Here is a 20835-nt window from a genome sequence, read left to right on the forward strand (position 1 = left end):
AATCTGAGTCTGGAGCACTATCCTCAGAAAATATCTGGAGACTGAAATTGTAAGAATGAAGAGAAATATCATGAACAACCTAAATACCATCAAGAGATGAATGATAAAATAATTATTTATTGTATAGCCTCTTAATTGAGCCACTGCTGAACACCCCAGAAGAAATATGGTTTCAAAACCCAGTCCTCTGAGGCTTGAGCTTAAATGAAAAAGAACACAGCCATAACTATTTCACATTTTTGAATTACATATGTAAATATAGACACATATAACAAAGTTGAAATCACAGTGGCACATGGTAGGCACATAATAAATTAATTGTTGAAAAAAGGAATTTACAACAAAATCTTAATTGTGCATATGTTGGGGGATTGATTTGGGGGTAGTTATATTCTCTTTCCAATTTATTTATAATAAGTAGTTAATTCTTAAAATCAGAAAGTCTCTGCAAAATGAGTAGAGAAAGTATTATATCATATAAGCAAGTGTTACAGAGAAATTGAAATAACTTGTTCAAGTTTATAACACCAGTAACAATCTAGCTAGGGCTGCAGTGTGAATATCTTCTTCTTCTTTTTTTTTTTTTAAAGATTTTATTTATTTATTTGACAGACAGAGATCACAGGTAGGCAGAGAGGCAGGCAGAGAGAGGAAGGGAAGCAGGCTCCCTGCTGAGCAGAGAGCCTGTTGTGAGGCTCGATCCCAGGACCCTGGGATCATGACCTGAGCCGAAGGCAGAGGCTTTAACCCACTGAGCCACCCAGGTGCCCCAGTGTGAATATCTTCTTGTTGGGATTAATGTAGAGAATGAAATCAGCCATAATACACAGAGGCCTCTGAGGGCAGGGAATTTTTCAGAGAAGGGCATAGATAGGCCTTTGGAATACCAAGGCCTGCTTGACCACTCTGCCATTGGAATGCGGAGGGAAGGTGGGAGGCGCAGAGTTGCCTTTTGGAAGCTTTCTTAGCCCAAACAGCCACCCTGTGATGTAAGAGATGTGTGCATTGCCCCTTAGGCTATGTTTAGTGGAACACACAGATTAACATATCTTTCCCATAAACAGATCCTCCTAATTTCAGTAAAGACCCCTTGTCACACATCTTCTGCTTGAGAAACAGTGATAAGGATTTGTGATTATTCTGAAGGACCAATAAAAGTGGGAGCAAAGAAGAACAAAGGGTCTTCATCTCTGAGCGTTGACCCCCTTGCCTTCTCTCTTTCACAGCAAAGTTTGAAGTAATCTTTCATTTGTTGGTACAGGGATTGCTGTCCATTACTGGCAACTTCTGTCCTTTGGCAATATATTATCCATTCAACAAAGCAGACATTTCTCTAAATTATTCCCTAAAGACCAACGCTAGGCTCTCCATTACCACTGTTCAATTAGAGAAAGCCCAGTTGCATGATGAGTGTTATTCAGCCTTGTAGACCATGGTCTTGGTCCTGGACACAAGTAGAAACCTCAAGTCATATGCCTGGCACTGGAAGAGCAGAAGACAGGCTATGTGAAGTATAGTTTCCCAGTGGAAGTATCTCCTATAATGTAGCTCACCCATTTCTTGAAGCTCCCCAGGGTATTATATTTTAATGATTGCAAACACTGTTTGACTTGAATCTTGGTTTAAGAGACCAGTCAAAAATATAATTTTTTTAAGTACTAATGGCTGTGACAGTTTCAAGATTATCATCTGCCAGCCAATATGTTTCTTGCCCATAGAATCCTTACAAAGTCTTTCTGAGAAAAGTACTATGACTATCTGCATTTTACAGATGAAGAAACAGGTTTAAGGAGGTCATTAGAGTTTCATTCTAAAGGCCACCTTCTTGAGTGAGGTTTCTCTGATTATCTAAGGAAGCCATGCTCTCTCCCCCATTATCATGTGATCATGTGATTTTTTTTTTTTTTTTAGGTTTTTGATGTGAGGAATTATATTAATTGATTTTCAGATGTTGAACCAGCCTTGCATGCCTGGGATAAATCTCACTTAGTCATGGTGTATGAGTGTTATTACACACTGTTGAATTTAATTTGCTAGTATTTTGTTGAGGAATTTTTGTGTCTTTGTTCATGAGAGATGTTGGTCTATAGTTCTCTTTTCTTGAAGTATCTGTTCCTGGTTTTGGTATGAAGGTAATGCTGGGCTCAGAGAAGGAATTAGGAAATATTGGCTCTGCATCTGTCCTCTGAAATACACTATGATTTTACTTACAATCAAAAATAATACCATGAGGAAATGACTGACATGCATACTTAGGATGGAAGAGATACTGTGCTAAGGGAAAGACACATTTTATTATTTCAAAGCCACTGGTCTTAACCTGGGTGACAAAATCAGAAGCTTTTGTTTTTTTGTTTTTTTTTTTAAGATTTTATCTATTTAGAGAGAAAAAGAGCAGGTGAGTAGAAGGAGGGGCGTAAGGAGAGGAAGAGAGAGAATCTCAAGCAGATGCTACACTGAGTGTGAGGATCATGAGATCTGCACCCCGAGACTGTGACCTGAGCCAAAACAAGAGTTGGACGCTGAAATGGTTGAGCCACCTGGGTGCCCCTCATTGATATTCTTAACACCTACCTGTAAAAACATGTCCTTTATATGCTAATGTATTTGTAAAGTATTAGGAAAAAAGGAAGAAAGGGAGAGAGAAGGGAAGAAGGATAGGAAGGAAGTAAGGAAGGCAGTGGAGCCAAAGAGAGAGAGAGGGAGACCAACCTTGAGATTCAGATCACAATTTTGCCACTAAGTAGTTATTAGGTCTTAGGGCAGTTTACTTAAAATTTCAGAGCTTAAGTTGCCTCACCCATAAAATTAATATAATACCTACTTTAAAGCATTGTGAGAGGATTAAATAAAATGTTTTGAAGTGCTTGGCAGATAGTAAATGCTCAATAAATGATAGCTATAATTGGAATACGATATACAGTCTTTTATCTTTTCACTTACTGACATTGATGGAACATCATTTACCAGACACTGTACTATACACTAATATACCATATAGACTATCTACTAATAAATAAAACACATACAGTACTAGCCCTTATGGAGTTTACAGTCTAGCAATAGAGATGTTAGACAACCAGAGATACATATGGAACACTAAATTTATCATAATAAATGATAAGATAGTAGCATAAAAAATAGAGATTTTAGCACGAATGCACAATTTAGATTGAGAGAACCAAGGGAAGTTTTGTCTGAAGAAGTGACATTAGAGAGAGTTCTGAAAAATGCTTTCCCATCTCTCTGTGTTAAAGGAACTTATCTAGCTAGACCCCTTTTATCTGTAAGTCTCAGTTTAAATGACATTGCTTTCTCTGCAAATTCAATATCTATTCAATCAAAAAATATATGTCTCCTACTGCCAGGTGAATATAAAGATCCCTGTAAACAGTGAAATTTTCAGATTTATATGCCTCATTGAAGTCTTTTACACATAGATGATTGGTAACCGTAATGATCTCTGCATTGGATACCAACATATGGGAAAATATGCAGGGTTCCAGATTCCTACCAACATATTCCTCAAAGCATATAGATTGAATTTTTATCATTATAATCCCAGTATGGTTAACACATAGTATATGAATTTCAGGTGTGTAGTATAGGGACCCAGCAATTCCATCTATTACTCAGTGCTCGTGACGACAAGTGTCCTTACTCTTATTCTCCTTCCCCTACTTCCCCCATCCCCGCACCTGCCTACCCTCTGGTAACCCTCTGTTTGCTCTCTAAAGTTAAGAGTCTGTTTTTTAACTCATTTTTTCCCTCTTTGTTCATTTGTTTCTTAAATTCTTCATATAAATGAAACATATGGTATTTGTCTTTCTCTGACTTATTTCACTTAGTGTTATACTCTCTAGCTCCATCCATGTCATTGCAAATGGCAAGATTTCATTATTTTTTATGGCTGAGTAATATTACATTGTGTGTGTGTGTGTGTGCGCATGTGTGTGTGCGCACGCGCATGTGTGTGTATCCCGTCTTCTGTATCCATTCATCTATTGATGAACACTTGGGTTGCTTCTATAATTTGGCTATTGTGAATAATGCTAGAATAAACATAGGGATGCATATAAATTTTTAAAAAGATTTTATTTATTTATTTGACAGAGACACAGAGAGCGGGAACACAAGCAGGGGGAGTGGGAAAGGGAGAAGCAGGCTTCCTGCTGAGCAGGGAGCCTGATGTGGGGCTCGATCCTAGGACCCTGGGATCATGACCTGAGCAGAAGGCAGATGCTTAATGACTGAGCCACCCAGGCATCCCATGGATGCATATAATTTTTTTAAATAGTGTTCTTATATTGTTTGGTTAAGTACCCAGTAATGATTACTGAATGATGTTGTAGTTCCATATTTAATTTTTTGAGGAACCCCCCCCATACTGTCTTCCAGAAGTGGCTAAGAGAAAAAAGAAGCCAGCCATGGAAATTCAGAAAAGCACACCCAGAAAATAGTAATTAAGATTTTAAAAATAAATAAATAAATGAAAGTAGCAAAGGCTTCCCTGCATAGATAGCCAATTATGATCCTTCAGGCTTTGCTTATGTAATCCTGACTAGAATTGCCTTTGCTTTTTGAGCCAAATCCCTAGAGTCTAGTGTTCTTGGCTGGTGCAGACAAAGTAAAGTTATTGTAGGCAAACCTCCTAAATTCTGAATACAGCATTTTCCTACATACTGCCCTACGTACTTTCCTACACACTTCCCAGTAATGGGAAGGAAAGAAAAAGGAGGCAGCTTGGATATGAGGTTCATTAAAAAGGAAAAGATAAAGTCAACGTTGCATCTTGAACTTAATCAGATGTAACCGTATTTTCTTGGAACTATGGGGTAAAAATTCTCTAGATTTAGATAATAACATAAGTAGAGATGGAAAAATGAAGGCATTTATTTAAAAAGTTTTGACTACTGTACTACAATAACTGGTCACACTAATAACCTAAAGCAAAGGGAAGTACTCTAAAATCTATTTAATAAAATTTCACACTTGAAACAATGTATTGTATATTGGAAGACCAAGACCATGACTCTTGCTTCCCGAGAGACTTGTACTATTTTGAGAATGTAGCTTGGCACTGCTCCTCTTCCTTTTTCTCATGGTAACCCAGTACGGTGCTTTATTATGAGATAGGGGAGAGAAAACAACAGAAAATATAGGAAGTATGATATTAGTACTAGGAAAAAGATTTAAAATTAGATAGAAGCCAGCAGCATTTTGGCCCTTGTGGTTGCTTTCTGACCCCCACCAAAAACAAACAACAAACCAACAAAACACATGTAGGTCACTGAAAATGGTATGCGTGTGGTGTCATTACTTACATGCAAAGAGGCTTTGCCTATTAATTTGGTGTACTCTGAAAGTTTATAGTACTGAATAAAAGCACTTCTGTATCTTTGTGGAGACGTTAACATTAGCATTCAGTCTTTCTCTATTTGTATATATGCTGAGGCTGAAATTGACTCTAGGAAAGCATCACATGTACATTCTAGATTCTAGAATTCCTCAAATTCTACCATTTTCTTTAATTTCCCAATAATTACTGGCCCTCTTAGGAGGTATAATCCAAAATTCATTGGCTTCAAGGCAAGAGTCATATTTTGCTCCTGTAAGTACTGAATCAGCTTCAAGATCACAGAGAGGTGAAGGGGTCTGTTTGATGCATGTGTGCGTGTGTGTACACCTAAATCTTGAACTTCAGTTTAGAAAGCAAAATTCTAAATCTCCATCAAAAAAGAGGCAAGTTTTTTTTGTATATGCACACACACACACACACACACACACACACACACATGTTCAACTTTAAACTTTGTCATAATGGACAAAGGCAGAGACTTGAGAGCCAATGCCACCAGTGATGACTCCCAACCACTGTCACTACTGCCCATCTTCAATCTACTACAAAGAATAATTCTCATCATCATCCCTCATATTCAGAACAGAAAATAACTGACATGTCTCGAAGCTCATACCACAAAACTAGAGATACTTTCATTGGGACTTGTAAATGAATATATGAAAAATATACAGTGGTTGTGTGTTATAAGGAGGAATTAGTGAGGTTTAGTTGGCATTTAGTGAGTACTGTCAGCCACATGACAATGTATGTTATATGGTAAAACATACAGTTCTTGCGTTCTGTCATCAGTAGTGCCTGTCATTGAGCACTCTCCTTTCTTCCCTGTCCCACTTGTTCTCTCCCAGAAACTTGAACTAACCTGAGGCTGGCTGTTTCTTTGTGATTGCCCTTTGACTTCCCATCTGTACTTGAAGGGGCTTGCCATGTCCCCCGTCCCACTATGGCACTAGGTCTCAGAAATCCATTAGACCCCTGATTGCTTCCGGCGGTCAGGTGACTGTGGAAATAAGCATTTAAAAAGTTAGTTTCTTGATCTATATATCCTTTAAAGTTGAAAATAGAAAAAGGCCCAAGATTTCTGGCATTTATTTATTCAACAAATAATTGTCATGCATTTATTTCCTTGGGTTGGGTCCTAGAGACCTAATCTCCATTCATTCTTCTTCACAAGCATTTATCTGGAGCCAGTTATTTGACATTAAAATCATGCCATTCAGACGTTATTAGAGGTTGGCTCTTGCTCTCAGCACTGTATTTCATAAGTCTTCTGCATGGATGTCTCCCTTCTCCTCTTTGTGAGCCATTCTTAAAATCCTAGATCAAATGCCAAGTCCATGATGTCTTCTCACCTCACCCCAATGATAAATGATCTTTTTTTAATCAGACACGTATTCTTATTACTTGTACCATTCACGGTGGACATTATATAATCATTTCCCTCTGATTGTGGGCTGGGTCTCGTGCATTATTTCTAATGAGTGAACTCTGGCTGAAGTGACAGGATGTCACTTCTGAGAATAGGTCATAAAAGGCTGGAACTTCCATCTTACTAACACTCTCTCTCTTTGTCTTTACTATTCTCTATCACTTGCTCTGATGGAAGCCAGCTGCCATATGCTTGGCTGCCTTATGGAGATACCCTTGTAGTATGAGAAATTCTCTCATAACCAAAGAAGAGCCAAATCCAGCCAAGAGTCTTGTAAGTTATCTTCACAGTGGGCAGATGTCATTTGACTGCTGAGATAACTACAGCCCTGACTACCATCTTAACTGCAGCCATACAAGGTTCTCAGAGCCAGGGAGACTCTTTTACCCATGAATCAGTTTCTGACCCACAGAAGTTGTGAGGTAAATGTTATGTTAAGCCTCTAAATTGGGGGATTCTGTTACACAGCAATAGGTAACTAATAGAGGGCTGCAACTGTAGCTCTTTATCCTACAGTAATTCATTTATCAAATATTGAGTGGCATCTATTCTTTTTGCCGGCACTGTGCTAAGCAAGATGAATCAGAGAGGAGAGGAGGACAGAGAGGCGGCAGAATGTTACTGTTAACATGTGGGACCCAAATAAAAACATTATCGTAGTGTATATGCTTCCATATGACTTTCATTATTTACTCAACATTGCTTCTGAAATTTACTCATGGCATAAATTGTAGCCATAGTTACTGCCTAGTAAGTAGCTCATCCAATAAATATACCATTACTTATTACATCCTATTTCTAATGTATACTTTGGTTCTGGGTTTTTTATATTATGTATTTCATTTTCTGATAGTTTATTTACGATACTTGTTCATACATTGTTGAGAGAGAAGGAAGTCTAGTTTTCATTTCTTATGCTATCTGATTATTCTCAGTTCCTATCAACACTTTCCAACTAATTCAAAATACTTGGGATGCATTACTCTTTTTTTTTCTGTTATCTGAAAGAAACTGTGTAAGATTTGAGTTGTTTCTTCATTTTGGTTGAACTCATTGGGTCTAAATTTTTTGTGGGAAATATTTCAAGTACTGATTCAACTTCTTTAATGATTATAGGATAATTTAAATTTTCTTTCTTCTTGAATCAGTCACAATAAGTTGTATCTTTTGGAATCTAATCCATTTGAAAGCATGTAAGCTTTCAAATTTATTGACATGACATTGTTCAATATATCAAAAATTATATATATATATAAAATATATATCAAAATATTCAATATATTTTTAAAATTTTCTGTCTTATCTGTAGTTATATCATGTTTTCATACTTATTTTCTTAATATTTCCTGAGGTTTATCAATTCTATTGGTTTTGCCAACATAAAGGTTCTTGCATCTATTGATACTGTTTTATTTTGCTTTTATTATCTTTCATATTTCCTTCCTCTAAGTTTCTTGATGCTTAATCTGCAGTTTTTTTTTTTTTTTATATTGAATCCTGTTTTTCTGTTTTTAATTATTAGTTTGCAGTTCAGCATCTCCCTTCTGTCACCTTACTTTATGATGCTGGAGATGGACTCTGAAAAGTAAATGTGTTCTTTTCCAGGTGCCTCTACATTAGACTCTGATAGTTAGACTCTGATAGGAAATCTCCTAATCTCTAATATCCTAGAGAAAGGAAAAGGCACTTGGTTCTGTTTTCCACAGTGTCAGGTGGACTGGTTCATAGCAGATCCCTGCAGCCTTTCCAGGGATAGCCATCAGTTCTGTGTGCAGCCAATTTCCCAGAAATATTCTTTACCATGGTGGCAAACTGCTCTCTGAGTCCTGGTGAGTGGCCTCTAACAATTGCTATGACAGGTTGTGTGTTTTTGGAAAACTGTGCCATCTCTCAAAGGCCCCAATTTTTTTAAAAGGTTTTATTTATTTATTTGACACAGAGAGAGAGATCACAAGTAGGCGGGGCGGAAAGGGGGGAAGCAGCCTCCCTGCTGAGCAGAGAGCCGGATGTGAGGCTCAATCCCAGGACCCTGGGATCATGACCCGAGCCGAAGGCAGAGGCTTTAACCCAGGCACCCCCAGGCCCAAATTTTATTATAGAGCCTCTTCTCAGTTTCTTCCTTGTTCATTTTTCCACCAGCCCTAAGGACAGCAGCTACTTTCTACAGTTACCCTCCCTGTTATGTCTTAAAGTACTCTTTTACCCCTCCAACAGCTTACATTCTCTCAGCTAACAGTGTCTTATATTAAGTGTACCCTTCTCAAATTCCTGGTATGGTTTCGGTCTCCTAACAGGACCCAGATTCATTTACTTCATTAATTATCACCCTTTCTTGCTTTTTAAAAATATGGAAAGTTAAGGTAATAAAATTGCCTCTACCTGTAACTACACATAAGCTGTACCACATGAATTTGATCTGTGATATTTTATTTATGGCCATGTTATACTTTTTATTATTGAAATATAATTCACATATGACCTTATATTAGTTTCACACATACAACATAGTGATGAGCTAATCATATACGTTACTCCCTATTCACCATGATGAGCATAGTTACTGTCACCATACAGTGTTACTACAATATTATTGGCTAGATTTCCTGTGCTGTACTTTACATCTCCATGACTTATTTTATGTGTTTCTTAATGCCCTTTACCTATTTCACCCATCCCCCCAACCACCTCTCCTCTGGAAACCAGTAGTTCTAACCAGTTTACACTCTTGTCAGCAGCGCATGTGTGTTCCCTTTTCTCCACATGCTCATCAGCACTTGTTACTTTTTTGTCTTTTGATACCAGCCATTCTGATTGGTGTGAGGTATCTCATTGTAGTTTTGATTTGCATTTCCCTGATGATTAGTGATGTTGAGCATCTTTTCATGTGTCTGTTAGCCATCTGTATGTCTTCTCTGGAGAAATATCTATTCAGTCCTCTTCCCATTTTCATCAGATTGTTTCTTTTTTTTTTGGTTTGAGTTATGTAAGTTCTTATATATTTTGGATATTATCCCTTACGAAATAAATGACTTGCAAGTATCACCTCCCATTCAGTAGGTTGTTTTTTCATTTTGTTGATGGTTTCCTTCACTGTGCAAAAGCTTCTTTCTTTGGTGTTGTCCCAATGGTTTAGTTTTCCTTTGGTTCTCTTGCCTCAGGAAGCAAACCCATAAATGTGTTGCTAAGGGCTATGTCAAAGAGAGTACTGCCTATGTTTTCTTTTAGGAGTTTTATGGATTCAAGTCTCACATTTAGGTCTTAATCCATTTTGAGTTTATTTTTGTGCACATTTTAAGAAAGTGGTCCAGTTTTATTCTTTTGCATTTGACTATCCAGTTTTCCCAACACCATTTATTGAAAAGTGTATCTTTTCTCCATTGTATATTCTTACCTCATTTGTTATAGATTAATTGGCCATAAAAGACTGGATTTATTTCCAGGCTCTTTACTCTCTATTTGCCTATGCATCTGGTTTCATACCAGTACCATACTGTTTTGATTACTCTAGCTTTGTAGTATATCTTGATATATGTGATACCTTCAGCTTTGTTCTTCTCTTAAGATTGCTTTGGCTATTCGGGGTGTTTTGAGTTCCATATGAGTTTTAGTATTATTTGTTCCAGTTTTGTGAAAAAAATACTGCTGGTATTTTGATAGAGATCACATTGAATCTATAGATTGCTTTAGTGGAAATTTTAACAATATTAATTCTTCCATCTATGAGCATGAACTGTCTTACCATTTGTGTCATCTTCAGTTTTATTCATCATTGCCTTAGAGTTTTCAGAGTATAGGTCTTTCATCTCCTTGGTTAACTTTATTCCTATGTATTTTATTTCTCTTGGTACAATTATAAATAGTTTTCTTCATTTATCTTTGTGCTACTTTTTTTTAGAATTTTTTTATCATGAATGGATGTTGTATTTTGTCATTTGCTTTTGCTGGATCTTTGAGAAGATCATATAGTTTTTGTCCTTAACTCTTATTAATGTGACATATTACCATGATTGACTTAGAGATAACGAACGAAGCTTGCATGTCTAGAATAAATCTCACTTGATCGCAGTGACTTATCTATTTAATGTATTATTAGATTCAGTTTGCTAATGTGTTGTTGAGGATTCTTTCATCTTTGTTTATCGGGGATATTGGCCTGTAGTTCTCTTTTTTGTGTGTGGTATCTCCATCTTTTGGTATCAGGGTAATGCTGATCTTAAGGAATCAATTTGGAAGTATTCTTTCATATTCCATTTTTTAAAAATAGTTTGGGAAGAATTGGTATTAACTTTTACTTAAATGTTTGATAGAATTTACCTCTGATGCCATCTGGTCCTAAACTTATGCTTATAGGGAATTCTTGGATTACTGATTCAATTTTGTTACTAGTAATTGATGTGTTCAAATTTTCTCTCTCTTTTTTTCAAATTTTCTCTTTCTTCCTGATTTGCTTTTGTAAGATTGTAACTTTCTAGGAATTTTACCATTTCTTCTAGGTTGTCCAGTTTGTATATAATTGTTCATAGTGCTGTCTTAAAATTCTTTGTATTTTTGTGATGTCACCTGTTATTTCTCCTCCTTCATTTCTGATTTTATGTATTTGAGTCCTCTTTCTTTTTTTCTGATGATCTGGCTAAAGGTTTATTAATTTTGTTTATCTTTTCTAAGAACCAGTTCCTGGTTTAATTTATGTTTTCTACTGTTTTACTTTTAGCTTTTTTCATTTATTTCCATTCTCATCTTTATTATTTCCTTCCTTCTACTAACTTTGAGCTTTGTTTGTTCTTCTCTTTCTAGTTCCTTTAGGTGTAAGGGTAGGTTGTTAGAGATTTTTCTTGCTTCTTGAGGAAGGCCTGTATTGCTATAAATTTTCCTCTTAGAATTGCTTTTCTTGCATCTGGAAGACTTTGGACCATTGTGTTTTCATTTTCATTTGTCTCTATGTATTTTTAAATTTTCTCTCTTTGATTTCTTCATTGACTCATTTATTGTATAGCCGCCACGTGTTTGTGTTTTTTTGCAGTTTTTTTCTTCTAATTGATTGCCTGTTTCATAGTGTTAGGGTCTGAAAAGATAATTGACATGATTTCAATCTTCTTAAATTTGTTGAGACTTGTTTGTGGCCTAATATGTGATCAGTCCTGAAGAATGTCCCATGTTCACTTGAAGAAAATACGTACATCATTGTTTTGGGATGGAATGTTCTCTCTATATATATCTTAAGTCTATCTGATCTAATGTGTTTTTCACAGCCACTGTTTTCCTTGTGGATTTTCTGTCTGGATGATCTATCTGTTGATGTAAGTAGAGTGTTAAAGTCCCCCACTATTATTGGATTACTGTCAGTATCTCATTTGTGTCTGTTAATGTGTGATTGACATATTTTTGTGCTCCTCTGTTGGATGTGTAAATATTCATAATTGTTACATCTTTTTTTTATTGATCCCTTTGTCATTATGTAATGTCCTTCTTTGTCTCTTGCCACAGTCTTTGTATTAAAGTCTATTTTGTCTGATAAAAGTATTGCTACTCTGCTCCCCCCCCTTTTTTCCCCACTTTGCTTTGATTGGACTATTTTGTTCTAAGCCTTCACTTTCAGTCTCTAAGTCTGTATGTGTTATTAGGTCTGAAGTGAGTCTTCTGTAGGGAGCATACAGATGGGTCTTGTTTTTTGTTTTTGTTTTTTTGATCCAGTCAATCACTTTACGTCTTCAGATTGGAACACTATTCCATTTACATTGAAAGTAATTATTGAAAAGTATGTATTTATTGTCATTTTGTTAAATGTTTGCTGGCTGTTGTAGTTCTCTTCTGTTCCTTTCTTTTTCTCTTGCTCCCTTTTCTCATTGTTTGATGGCTTTCTTTAGCGTTGTACATGGAATCCTTTCTATTTTTTGTTTTTCTATTATAGTTTTTTGATTTGTGGTTATCACTGGCTTCATATATAGCATCCTGTGTGTGTAGCATTGTATTTTAAGCTGGTGGTTGCTTAAGTTCAAACACATTCTAAGAGTATTAAATTTTTATTCCTCCTCCATGTTCAAATTATATAATGTCATATTTTGCATCTTTTTAGTTTGCTTATCCCTTGATTAACTTATGTATATATAATTGATTTTCCTACTTTTGTGTTTTAACCTCTATACTGGCTTTATAAGTGACTAATTTATAAACATTTTTAAATTTCCATCTTGACTTTCATCTTTTTTTCCCCAGAAATAGAACAGTGTTTTAAGCCTTTTTCTTCTAATGTATCATTTATCGCTATTGTTTTTCTAATTATGTTGATATACATTCACAAAACATGATCTGAATGATACTAATCATATAAAATGAAGTGATTCTTGCTAGGTCTGTTTGTAAAGATAGTTTTATCTCCAGTTATAGGGTTATTTCAGTTATCTCCTGCTGTATAATCAACTGTACCAAAATTTGGTAGCTGAAATAATTTATTTTTAATCTCTCACAATTGTATGGGTTGATTTAGACCAGAAATTAGAGTCTCACATGCTCTGTCAGTGGGATGGAGCTGGTACTGCAGATATTGTTAAGCTGGAAAGGGGCAGGCATCCAAGAAAATATGTGCAACCATATTTCTGATACCCCGGGAAGAACCTAAATATCTAAGGCTAGTTGAGCATCTCGCTCTCTCCTAGTATTTACTAAACATGGCTAACTTTGGATTCCCCTTAGCATGGTGGTCCCAAGATAATTATACCTCTTACATGGGAACTGGCTTATCCTAGAACATATATTCCTGTTGACCAAGGTGGAAGCTGCAAGGCTTCTCACCATGTAAACATGGAAGTCACACAGCATCTTACCTTATTTGTTACACAGAGTGTTCCCATATTCAGTGTGAGCACCAGGAGGGTGTAATTCATTACAGGTTTATCTTTGGAAACAAGGATGTTCTTACATGGGCATTAGAAGGTTAAATATGCTCTTTTGGTCTGCTCTTACTGTTTCATTTTTGTTCATCTTGAGTTCTTCTTTGCCTCAAATATTGTTTAGAATTTTCAATGTGTTGTTTTTGGTCTTGTTTTCTAACTGTATTGATCTATGCTCATCATGATCTGAGTACACCAATTTTCTAAAATGTAGTGTTACTTGTCTGATTTACCAATATCTTAGAAAGTTGTTTTAAAATCTATTGCTACAAAGCTGGGCTTATTAATTCTGCTTAAGTTTCTGTCACTATTTTTTATACTATTTTAAAGAAAGATTTTATATATTTATTTGACAGAGAGAGAGAGGGAGGGAGAGAGTGAGAGAACACAAGCAGAGGGAGCACCAGAGGGAGAGGGAGAAGCAATGTCCCCACAGAGCAGGAGGGTCTATGTGGGGCTCAATCCTAGGACCCTGGAATCATTGACCTAAGCCAAAGGCAGACACTTAACTGACTGAGCCACCTAGGCACAGCATGTTTTCTACTTTTTAAAAGTATATTAGGCATGCATTATTTAGAACTTTTTCATCTCCCTGATGAATTGACTCTTTTATCATTATGCTTATCTTAATAAATATTATTTCTCTTTAATGATATATATATATTTTAAAACACCTCTTTTTTTAATTTTATTTTTTATAAACATATAATATATTTTTATCCCCAGGGGTACAGGTCTGTGAATCACCAGGTTTACACACTTCACAGCACTCACCATAGCACATACCCTCCCCAATGTCCATAACCCCACCCCCCCAACCCCCCTCCCGCCATCAACCCTCAGTTTGTTTTGTGAGATTAAGAGTCACTTAAGGTTTGTCTCCCTCCCAATCCCATCTTGTTTCATTTACTCTTCTCCTACCCCCTTAACCCCCCATGTTGCATCTTCTCTCCCTCATATCAGGGAGATCATATGATAGTTGTCTTTCTCCGATTGACTTATTTCGCTAAGCATGATACCCTCTAGTTCCATCCACGTCGTCGCAAATGGCAAGATTTCATTTCTTTTGATGGCTGCATAGTATTCCATTGTGTATATATACCACATCTTCTTTATCCATTCGTCTGTTGATGGACATCTAGGTTCTTTCCATAGTTTGGCTATTGTAGACATTGCTGCTATAAACATTCGGGTGCACGTGCCCCTTCGGATCACTACGTTTGTATCTTTAGGGTAAATACCCAGCAGTGCAATTGCTGGGTCATAGGGTAGTTCTATTTTCAACATTTTGAGGAACCTCCATGATGTTTTCCAGAGTGGTTGCACCAGCTTGCATTCCCACCAACAGTGTAGGAGGGTTCCCCTTTCTCTGCATCCTCGCCAGCATCTGTCATTTCCTGACTTGTTAATTTTAGCCATTCTGACTGGAAAATACCTCTTTTTTAAAAGATTTTATTTATTTATTTGACAGACAGAGATTACAAGTAGGCAGAGAGGCAGGCAGAAAGAGAGGAGGAAGCAGGCTCCCCACTGAGCAGAGAGCCCGATGTGGGGCTCGATCCCAGGACCCTGAGATCATGACCTGAGCTGAAGGCAGAGGCTTTAACCCACTGAGCCACCCAGGCACCCCTTTAATGATATATTTTACCTTAAAAGTATTTTGCCTGCTATTCACATAATTATACTAGCCTAATTTTGGTTATTATTTGTTTGTTACAATCTACCATTCTTATATTTTCAGCTTTTCTGTGTCCTTAAGCTTCAGTCTGTCTCATAAAAGTGCAGCTCAATTTGCTGTTTTTATTCAGTCTATTCCAACAGTTTTTGTAATTTAACTGTAGAGAATAACTTACATTAATTGTGTGACACTGATATTTGGGTTTATTTTTATCATCTTTTTTATACCTTAAATTTGACATATATCTTCAGGATTTATTTAACTTTTGTAAACTTCTTTTTTGGCTTTCTTTTTCACTAATTGAGTAGTCATTTGTTTTTAAGACTTCTTTATTGAGGTATAATTGATATGCAAAGCACTGCATATGTTCAATGTGTAAAATTTGATGAGTTTGGACATAAGTAAATACTTGTGATACCATCACCACAGTCTAAGTAATTGGAATATCTGGCACCTCCCAGAGTTTCCTTGTGCCCCTTTGGGGACTCCTGTTTTTTGTTTTCAGTAAGAACATTTAACATTAATTCTACCCTCTTAACAGATTTCGAAGTGCACAATAACATGTTGTTAACTTAGGCAGTATATTGTACAATAGATCCCCACAATTTATTCATCTAGTATAGTTTGGATATTATTTTAAAACTATTTTAAGGGATACCTGGGTGGCTTAGTCAGTTCAGCGTCGGCCTTTGGCTCAGATCATGATCCCAGGTTCCTGGGATCTAGTCCCACATCAGGTTTTTTGGTCAGCAGGGAGCTGCTTCTCCCCCTGCCTGCCATTCCCCCTGCTTGCATGCATTCTCTCTATCTGACAAATAAATAGCTATTTTAATATGCCCTCTTAATTAAATTAGGCCAAAACTGAATCCCTGTGCCTTTGCTGTTACTGTAAACAATATAAAAACTTGGACATGTTTTAGTTCTTACCTTCACTACCCTCATTTCTCATTTCTTCCCCTATTAAAGTTATGCCTTGCTTTTTAAATAACCCTTAAACACTTCTATACTAATTTTTAAAATTTATTTACATGGCAACAATATTATAGCTTTCATTCTTTTTATATGTTAGGCTTTCTATCTGAAATGAGGTTGTTTTTTGTTGTTGTTGTTTTATTTTTTATTTTTATTTTTTCCCCATGGAAATAGATCCTTTAGATAATCTTCTAGTGAGGTAAACTCTTGCAATTAAAAAAAAACCGAATACTTTTATTTTGTTCTTATAATTAAAAGTTATTTTTGTCTCAGTACCTCGAAGATAGTATTTCATCAACTTCTGGCTTCCAGTGAATGCTGTTGATACTTCAGCGATCAGGCTAATTACCATTCCTTTGTAGGCGGCCTCTCTTCCTTTTCTGGCTTCTCTAAAAATGTTATCTTTGTTCTTATGTTTTACAAATGACTAATGGACATGTATATATACACACATATGTATGACTATATATTTACATATATACGGGAATGTCTTTTTATTTATTTTGCTTGGGTTTTATCATGGGTTTTGTAGACTTACAGTTTGTTGCCTTTCAACAACTCTAAAACGTCTATCATTATCACTTAGAATATTAACTCTTCCCAATTTCTCTGTTCTTTTGAACTCTGATCACTTCCTACTCTATTCTTTTTTTTTTTTTAAGATTTTATTTATTTATTTGACAGACAGAGATCACAAATAGGCAGAGAGGCAGGCAGAGATAGAGGGGGAGGCAGGCTCCCTGCTGAGCAGAGAGCCTGATGCGGGGCTCCATCCCAGGATCCTGGGATCATGACCTGAGCCTAAGGCAGAGGCTTTAACCCACTGAGCCACCCAGGCGCCCCTTCCTACTCTATTCTTCGTGCCTCCTGATCCCCAGCTTTTAAAAAATATTTTCCATTTCTTGGTCTCTCTGAAATATTTTATTTCTTCAGATCTTTTTTCCAGATCACTACTTTTATTTTCAGCAGATTCTAGTATGTTCTTTACATACTTCAGTCACTTTTTTACTTCAATTATTATATTTTTCTTATCTAAAGCTTTATTTGGTTCTTCTTCACATATGGTTGGTTGCTTTAGAGTTTTCTTATTCGTGGTATCAATCCCTTCTGTTAAATCTTGAAACACATTAAACATACTTAGGTTTAATTATTATTTTTTTTAAATATTTATTTGTCAGAGTCAGAGAGAGAGAGCACAAGTAGGGGGAACAGCAGGATCTCCTGGGATCATGACCTGAACCGAAAGCAGATGCTTAACTGACTGAGCCACCCAGGCATCCTCTTAGTGTTAATTCTCTTTGATAATTTCACTAATGAAGACTTTTGGGTAGGATTCAACTCCCTGTTGATTCTTTAGTTCTAACTCATAGTGCTTTGTTTGTTTATGTGATACGTGATTTTTGCCTGTGAGGTCTTATACTCTGAGGAAGCCTCTGTAAGAATTCTTTGAAATCTAGTCTACAGTTAGATTTCTCCAAAGAATATTGCATTTGTATCTGTTAGTTACCTCAAGTTATTACCTACTTGACAATATCTGCTGAGATAATTTAGGTTATCAAAGGTAGCAGGAATTCTGGCTCTAAACCTAAGTGTGGGCAGTTGGTTGGTTATTATCTTCCCCCCCGCCAGTATTGAGGTCAAATGTGACAGGGTGACATGTTATCTTCTAGACAGTGAGTTAATTTATGACTCACTCACTCTGTGGATGAGCAGGCCTTTGTATCTCCAGATTGATGTTGGGGTTTCCTAATACATTTTTACTTTCTACTGGCCCTAGTTTTTATATCCATTCTTTTATGCCCTGCATAGCTATTAAAACAGAATCCTAAAGTCAACAAGATTCATCTGAAGGTGAAATTAATTGACCTCTCAGGAGTCTTTCTTTGTTACTTCTTCCTCTTTCTCCTCTTCACCCCCTTCCTTCTCTTCTTCTTTTTCTTTTGTATTTGTGTGTGTGTTTGTATCATGGCAAATTATACATACTCTGTACCTTACCACAGCAATGGCAGGCAGTTTAAAAATGGGTTTAAAATATATTTTATCCAGAATATTTAGTTGTACAACTATTTAGTCCATCAAAGGATGAGAAACGAAAGTAATCTAGAGGTTTTATTCCCAACACTTACTAATATTGTGTCTTTCACAAATTTGGCATTCTGTAAATTTGTGGTGGCACGGGGTGGCTGAGGAAGGGCAGGGTGTTCTAGGTCCTTCCACCTTTATTATATTTCTACAGTAGACTTTAGAAAAGTGCTGTGCTGGGTGACAAATTTAAAAATGCCCCAGACATTAGGAGGTACCTAAGATAGTATATACTGCCTTATTGAACTGAATTGGGTTGAGCAATTACTTTTCTAATATGTTTTGTGCAGGCTTCCTAGAAAATAGAATTTGTGAAAATGACCCACAGGCCTGTACTAACAATCAATCTTGGAGCCCTCTCTGGATCCTCAATTTGTCGAATTGTCCAATTTGCTAATTTTTTTTATAAACCAGTAACCTAAAGTGTGAAAATGTCTAAAATGTAGAAATGATATGTACTATTGTTTCCAAAGTTGCCCTGCCTTTAAAATGATACAAAAGCAGTTTCATCTTATAGGTGAATGCAGGTTTGGTGTGTAACCTGAGGAAAGAATAAGAAGAGTGTACTTTAAACACCCAGGATGGAGAACACAGAGCCAGTATTACACTGAAGTTCTTAAAAATCTCCAGGCTGTTTTCACATTCCACAAAGGACAGAATCCTTTGAGAGGAGGAGGCAAAAGGAAGGAGAAATAGACATAGTGCCTGCTGCCTGACTTCCTATCTAGGATCCGAGTGTTGCTTTTAAATTTATGAGATCAGAACATCAAAAGATAGCAGCCAAATATATTCAGGTAGAGTAGAAATTTTGACATAAATTTAGTAACTTATTTTTCCCCTCAAGAAATGAGTGCATGTGTTTTACAAGCTATTTCTTAGGATTTAATTTAGGTAGAGACCCATTTATTTAGGAAGGAATTAATAAGCAGGATTCCAAGAAAGAGTATCAATGGGATCAGCTGCTCTGGCACTGCGGGGTCACTGATTACCTGCCCCATCCTCCTATTAGGGCATGCACAGAAGACCTCTCAGAGGTCCCCACTGGAAGCAAGGCCAGGACGAGGCCTCCAATAGCACCATGGAGGGAGGCTTCCGCTTTACCCTCTGCAGGGCACTTACTTGAAAGATTTAGAATCTGTGGGCTGCTGAACCCTGGGACAGAGGTTGGGTTGTCCAACAGAGCCTATAAAATGTTTAGAATGCAGACATCAGTGGGAAAGCTCCGAACAGTTTCTCATACAGGAAGTAGGTAAATACACAGTGGGTTTTTGTACAGAAGATATAGAGCAGATAAATGAATATATAGAATGACAGGTATCCCTGTGGTTAAATCTCAGAATGTTAACTGGAAACAACAAGCAACCGAAACAAGCAAGTTGCCAATAGTTGATACAGTTTATGTAAAGATTATAAAATTTTTGTTTATCATTATATTCCTGCAAAAACATGTTTGTGGGTAGTTCATACCATCTTGAGGATAATGGTTACCCTTAGGAAGAAAAGGAGAAGGGAAGGGAATATTGGTTTTTCCTTATTCATAATGCTTTATATCTTATTTTTTGAAAAGTCAGCTGAGACAAATATGAAATATAGCAGCATATGTTTTATCTTGGTAATGATTATAATAGATGCCTATGATTTTTTTTTTTGCTTTTCTGTGTTTGAGATAATTTATTAAACTTTCAAAAGCAATTACACGATTTTTTTAATTTCTTTTCAGCGTAACAGTATTCCTTGTTTTTGCACCACACCCAGTGCTCCATGCAATATGTGCCCTCCCTAATACCCACCACCTTGCTCCCCCAACCTCCCACCCCCTGCCCCTTCAAGACCCTCAGGTTATTTTTCAGAGTCCATAGTCTCTCATGATTCACCTCCCCTTCCAATTTCCCTCAACTCCCTTCTCCTCTCCATCTCCCCATGTCCTTCATGCTATTTGTTATGCTCCACAAATAAGTGAAACCATATGATAATTGACTCTCTCTGCTTAACTTATTTCACTCAGCATAATCTCTTCCAGTCCCATCCATGTTGCTACAAAAGTTGGGTATTCATCCTTTCTGATAGAGGCATAATACTCCATAGTGTATATAGACCACATCTTCTTTATCCATTCGTCCATTGAAGGGCATCTTGGTTCTTTCCACAGTTTGGTGACCATGGCCATTGCTGCTATAAACATTGGGGTACAGATGGCCCTTCTTTTCACTACATCTGTATCTTTGGGGTAAATACCCAGTAGTGCAATTGCAGGGTCATAGAGAAGCTCTATTTTTAATTTCTTGAGGAATCTCCACACTGTTCTCCAAAGTGGCTGCACCAACTTGCATTCCCACCAACAGTGTAAGAAGGTTCCCCTTTCTCCACATCCCCTCCAACACATGTTGTTTCCTGTCTTGCTAATTTTGGCCATTCTAACTGGTGTAAG

The sequence above is a fragment of the Enhydra lutris genome, unplaced genomic scaffold (assembly GCF_002288905.1).
Source record: "Enhydra lutris kenyoni isolate GAN:26980312 unplaced genomic scaffold, ASM228890v2 scaffoldscaffold50, whole genome shotgun sequence".
Lineage (NCBI taxonomy): Eukaryota > Metazoa > Chordata > Mammalia > Carnivora > Mustelidae > Enhydra > Enhydra lutris.